Genomic DNA, 6,789 nt, shown 5'->3' on the forward strand with positions numbered 1-6,789 from the left:
TCTTGTCAGTAGTTCAGTCATGTAGTCAGGCATCAGATATGCATGTTCAGTGTGTCAGCTCAGTCTAGCAGTGTTTCTCAGCTTAATCATTCTCATTCGAGGACGAATGTTCCCAAGAAGGAGATATTATAATACCCCGTATTTTCCTAGCCCAAATTAACTCTCAATACGTGAGTAATCCTATATAATATTTTTAAATACTCAGTATTTTCTATTTTAGAGCCTGTCATTGCGTAGAAAATTGAATTGGCTTTCTAAAGATATAAAATTCGTCTAAATTCAATAATCGGGTAAGAAGTTATGGCTATTTTAAGTTTCAGTCGTTAAACACAGTCATTCAGGCCAGTAGCGCATCGCGGGGTATGTCAAAGTGGTAATTGTCAGTTTCCAGTGAGGTACCGCGATACCAACGCATCGCGCCACAACTTATTTTCATATTTGTCAATTTTCAGTGTACCAACGCAAACCCAATGCATTGCGATGAGTCCAAATTTTAAAATCAAAGGGGCACCGCGATTCCACCGCATCGCACCAGGGGCCCAGATCAAAAATTTTTTATGAAAATTTTAAATAACGTCCAGGGTTAAATTAGTCTTTTTCCATGATTTTAACACGCCCAGTTACGAGATTTAATCCCTAAAAATGTTTTTAAGTCATTACTTATTCAATTTTTCCCCAAAAACAAAGCATTCTCTCTCAAGAAAATAAACCCTAACTTTAAGAAATCAAGGTCAATCTCAAGAATTTCTTCAAGAACCTTCAAGAATTAACAAATTAAGGTATGTTAGGTGTTCATTCATGGGTTCCTTTCACCCATAAAGTCCAAGAACCCTTTTCAAACTTACAAGATCTCGGATTTATGATTTCTACGTTTGAATTAAATTGAATTCATGTTCGTGTCATTGTTGGGTCTTAGTCCATGATTAAATTATAAGCTTTCATGAAATTAATCATTATATGTGTTGAATTACATGATCTTCATGATAAACCCTTCAAATTGCAAGTTGATTGATGTAGCCATGATAACTATGTGTGTTGATTATTGTATAACCTAAGCATGCTCCCCATGTGTTTGATAAAATACCTATGTGAATGAAATAGTGTCATTATAATATGATAGCATGCATTACCCATTCATGTATAAGTGCTTTCCAAGTGTTTGATAAAATGTCTTTATGGATAAATTATGAACAAGTTAACAATGTTATGTTATTCAAGATTATGTTATGCTTTACTTTTCATGCTATCAATTCCTGGGGGTATTTAATACCCGACAATTTAGTTGTTTACCTAGAGCCAGTGTCAGTTACGGAATAGTCTCAGTCATGTCACGATCAGTAGTACTCTCAGCCAGTTATAGAACTCAGGAAAACTCAGTAAACTCAATATCGGTCCAGTTCAGTTCGGTGACTATTCAGTTGGGAGTAGGATTCAGCATCGAGTGAACCCAAGCATTGGGGCTCACCTGCCAGTAGAGGGTGTGATCCTTAGAAGCAATCCTTGCATTCCAGAACTACGTGGCCATCGTATGTTGAGACATCAAACCTGTCATTTGAAGGTTGATGATGTGTTTTAACCTGTCAATTGAGGGTTTCACCATTCTTATTAGAGTACCTGCCAAATGAGGGTAACTTTCAACTTGTCTTTACCCGTGGCACGGTACTGATACCCTTCCAATTGGGGTTATAGATTGGACCCCAACTCAGTTATCTTATCTTATTTAGGGCATATCGATTAGATAATTACCTCCCACGATTTCAATTTCAGTCTTTAGAATAGAACTCAGTTTAGTTCTACAGAATTAGGACTGTCAAATACAGTCAACCAGTATCAGTAATCTCAAATTATCAGTTACTTAGTATCAGAACTCAGTACTTAGCTTTAGAAAATCTCAGTTACAGTATATATGTATATATACACAGTATTGCATACTCAGTATTTACAGCAGATTCAGATCATTCATGTACTCATGTTCAGTTACTCTATATCACTTAGTCAGTTATTGTTTATGTATATGAACCCTTGTATTCAGCCTTACCTCGTCTAGCATGCCAGTACATTCCACGTACTGATGTATACTCTTTCTTTGTGCTATGATGTCTCATATCATAGGTTCGGACGCTTAGGTTCATGACCGCGCATAGACATATTCAGATTCAGCCAGCATATCAGATTTAGTAGTGAGTCCTCATTTATAAAGGATATTATTTTATTCATTATTTCAGTAGACTCGGTATTTTAGTAGATAGAGTTAGTTGGGGGATCGTCTTATCAACTACACTTTCAGACAGTTTCAGTTAGAGGATTTTCAGACTAGTTTTCAGACAGTATTCAGTTTTACAAATTGTTATTTCAGTTGATACACTTTATTAGTATTTACAGATTTTGAACCTTATTGCATTTTAGCCTATTTTTTCGCATTTATTACAGCATATTATTCAGTGCTCACAACAGATATCAGTCATGGATTAGCTTGTGGTCCTTCAGGATCATAAGCACCGTGTAGTGCCGAGGTACAAACTCGGGACGTTACAGAAACCTCTCTTATTTTCACTCCAAAACTTTATCTTTTTCCTTTCTTACTTTACCTTTTATTTTTTCCTCAAATAGCTCCTACTTTTTAGTTTTTCACTCTATTTTCTCATGATTTTCTCACCTTGTGGATAAAGATTGTGCTCCACTAATTAAAGTAACTATTATTTTGCAGTTATTCCATGTTATCTCTTCCACAAATTTTATATATTTGTATGTTTATGTTTTTTTGTTCATCTTTATTATTGTATTTATTTTTTATTTTTGAGATTTTTTTTGTTGTATGACTGTAGAGTTCGGCTCCAATGGCAAAACACACACCACATAGAAGATTAAATAGAAGTATACCACCCATCAATTTCGTTTTTGATAATCCATCGTCATTTAGTATTGGATTAACTCAAACGAAGTTGTTAAAGTGGTTTCTACTCTTATACAATCGAAGAAATCAGTGAGCGTTGAAGAGGTGGTTGAAGCATCGTAATAATCCAGAGAAAATGGCCGACATGTAATGACCCTCGTGGTCATTCTCTTATTTTCATACACTTTCGATGTCTAGAAATTTTCTATAACTACCCAAGTTATTTGTGACTTGCTGGGACTGATAGTTTGGTTCCGGACGGTTCGTTAAGAATTCTAGTGATACTAAATATATTGTAGAATATTTCTTTTAAATTGGCATTTGGTAGAAAAATAATTTATTACCCTTCTAGAATATTTTCAATGTGCATAAAATTCTTTAGTTATGGTATATCTATATTATTGTATAACTAGTTTTATACTCTATTAATATTTTAAGCGGAGATAGTAATTTTAGATATGTTAAAATATTATTATTATATAATAGAGATTTTGTTAGAAATAATTTTGTATTTACTATGACATATTCAAAAATATATATTTATTTTACTATGAACCTATGTAATACCAGAGTACATACGAAGATGGAGTGAAATTAAGGAGGGTTTGCCACCTCCGCTTCCACGTGGAAGTGGAAGGACGGGACAACATTTTTCTCCCTTGCTAGTAGGTTACCAAATGTCAAATTGAGACATGATGCAACTATTATACTTGATAGGTGGCTTAATATATGCCAAGGATCTTATTCTGCCACCGCCAAAGACCATATAATTATATACCCACCTATACTATTTGACTTTACATTACTTTGGGGGGAGTTTGGATATAATTAAGAGAAAGAGTTGGTGTTATTTAGTCTTAATAAGACCACACCGCATGCAAAACTTTTTCTTTACACATTCTGCATATGGTTTTAGGGAGAGAATTTAATGGAGGCGCTATTCGAAAGACATCTCGGAGAAACATTTTATCTTTGACGTCCAGGTAGGTTAGGCTTACCCTACCTTTAGATTGAGCTTATTTATGGTAAGTGTGTACTATTATGCTAGTTTTGGATAAGTGTACTTATAGTTTGCACATCATTTGATATATATATCAAGCTTAATTTATTCGGTTAGGGCTCCGTTCTAGTAATTTTTGGTATCTTATCTTTGAGTATGATCTAGCATTTATCACTTTAGGATGTCAAATTAAGTTACGAAACCTAAGATTTATTTCTTTTTTTATTAAAATATGTGATTGATTAATTAAATGTATTTTAGTTTTGATATAGGTTCAACGTGTACTTTATTTCTGTCATTGTTTGTGAATTTTGGTACCACTTTGGCATTGGTTATGGTATGGTTTGGATTTTAATATTACAGTTAGGGTATGAAACTATGAGTTTCGGTTCGAGTCCAGCATCTGGTTATGATGATTTGAGAGTTCTTGTACTGATTATGGTTGTTTTAGTAGTTGTGGCTTCTCTGAGTTCTGGTTCGAGTCCAACATTCGATTATGAGTTCCATTGTATATTATATATGTGGCCTCTCATTATTACCCAATACTTCCAGTTCGAATTCGGCATGTGGCCTCTTGCTATTATCCACCACTTTCGGTTCAAGTCCGGCGTCAGGCCTCTTGTTACCACCCATTGGTGCTGGTTCAAGCCCGACACATATCTTGATGGCGTTGACGTGATTTCTACCTTTTTGTACTGATTTGGAGCAGGGTGAGCTTATTGTCGGCCATGATCGATCCTCCTCTATCTACTCCAGTTTAGTCTTTTGTACTTGAGACTGCTTGTACGTATTGTATATATTTTGGATCCTGTCTATATACTTTGGGTATATTTTAGTAGTGTCTCTAGTACTGATCTAACCAGTCTTAAAAGAGATTCGTTTGTGTATTTGGTCCGTTTTTCTTCTCTCGTTTTGATATATGTTTCTTTTCTGTTTGTCGCTTGTTATTACTATTGCTATCATTATACGCGATCTTTTCTGGTTCCTGCCTGTTAGCCCGTTACCTATTATTCCCGGTCATGGCTTGCTTTGCCTACTGATGAGACAAGGTAGGCGCCATCACGACTTGAGAAATCGAATCGTGATACGAAATTATGAAACAAAAAGAATTGAAAAAACATTCATCTCCAAATCCCCAAAAAATATAATAATCTAAGAAAAAAGAAAAATCAAAAGAAATCGAAGAATCAAGCAAACTTTCAAATCCTGATGTTGAATACTCCTCTGAATATGATTCGAAGAAGATAAAGACGAAGAGTTATTTGTATATGTATTTATTAACTAATAGGTATATATATATATATATATATATATATATATATATATATATATACATATAAATCTTGTTGTATATATATACATTTGGGACATGTGAATGTATTTGTATTTTTGGACATACGTTTGAAATTTACATAAGTATTTTTGAACAGTGTTGGGTTTGTATTTGGATTGTCCTATGTTTTTTCAGAGGGTAACAGATGCATCTATTTGAATGCATTTATTTTGTATTGTATTTATTAGCTAATTAGTACTCATTTGTATATATATACAAATCTTGTTCTATATATGTATATTTTCGAGGCATGTGCATGTATTATATATTTTTTATTACCTATATGCATATGTATATAGTTGTCTTTTTTTTTTTTACTAAAAATTTATGTCAGTCGCCATGGAAAAGGAATCCTCAACTTTAAATACATTGAGTAATTTAAGCATTATTCCTTATTTAACTCAACTGATTTGAGGGAAAAAAGGTATAGTAAGTTTCGTTTGTATATATATTTCGGTAGTAAACTTAACCTAAAATACAAAATATAACTTGCTATTTTATGCGATTACTACAAAACAATTGCTATTAACTCTTAATTATTTGTTTAAATTTGTTAGTTATAAATTTTCCCTTTTTCTAAACCTACCAAATTCTCTTTTTTTCATCAACCTCTCAACACATCATCGAATTCCCAATCCTTCACCGCACGAAAAATGGCAGATCATTGATAAACTCTTCGACACATATTCTGTTCAAGATTGATTCTATTAGTCTATTCAAAATTTATTTTTTCTCTATTTTTTTAAGCGTGTGTGGTCAAATTACATTTAAAACACTTGGATAAGGCTATATACCAAGAGTTGAGGCATCAAAGTTGATTCAAAAAGGGTTGAAGTGAAAATTCAAATTCAAATTCGACCTAAGATGTCAACGCAAAAGTGCATATCTCATTTGTATATCATGCATATCAATATATAAAATACAGATTTGTTTCATATATATACAAATATATACACGATATAGAAGAAAGCATACATAGGTATATAAGATATACACAGCCTCAAAAAATATTTTTTTCCAAGTTTCACAGATGGGCATCAGCTGCATCACAGACTCAAAACATCATAACTACTTACCATTCCAATTCAATGAAAAGGACTTTCAATTTGGACTTTAATCATGATAATATACTGCTAATTTAACTGTCATCTTCAATTTCCTAACTTTTCTTTATCCTCTAAAGGCCATCTATAATAGACTGCTTCTTAACAGACTTAAAAATAATTAACTTTTTCATGTTTTTGTGACTTACAAAACGAAAATTTGGTCTACATAATACAGCCCATGTATGATAAATAAGTGGGGTTCGACTTGGGAGTTATGTTTGAATCCTTATTCGAATGACGTCCTACCCCGCTGTCTCAACTTTGGCATAAGTGCAAGTTTGTTTTGATGTGTTGCATATCTTGAGTTTATATATGAGAAAAAACATCTTTCCCCCGGAACTTGTCCTCTAAATTCACTTTAGCACTTAAAATTAACTTCCGTTTATTTACCCCCTTAACAACTTTCAAGTGAATTAATTTCACCCCCAAAATCAAAAACCCACTCTCACAACGGAGA

The sequence above is a fragment of the Capsicum annuum genome, chromosome 6, assembly GCF_002878395.1.
Source record: "Capsicum annuum cultivar UCD-10X-F1 chromosome 6, UCD10Xv1.1, whole genome shotgun sequence".
NCBI classification, from domain to species: Eukaryota; Viridiplantae; Streptophyta; class Magnoliopsida; order Solanales; family Solanaceae; genus Capsicum; species Capsicum annuum.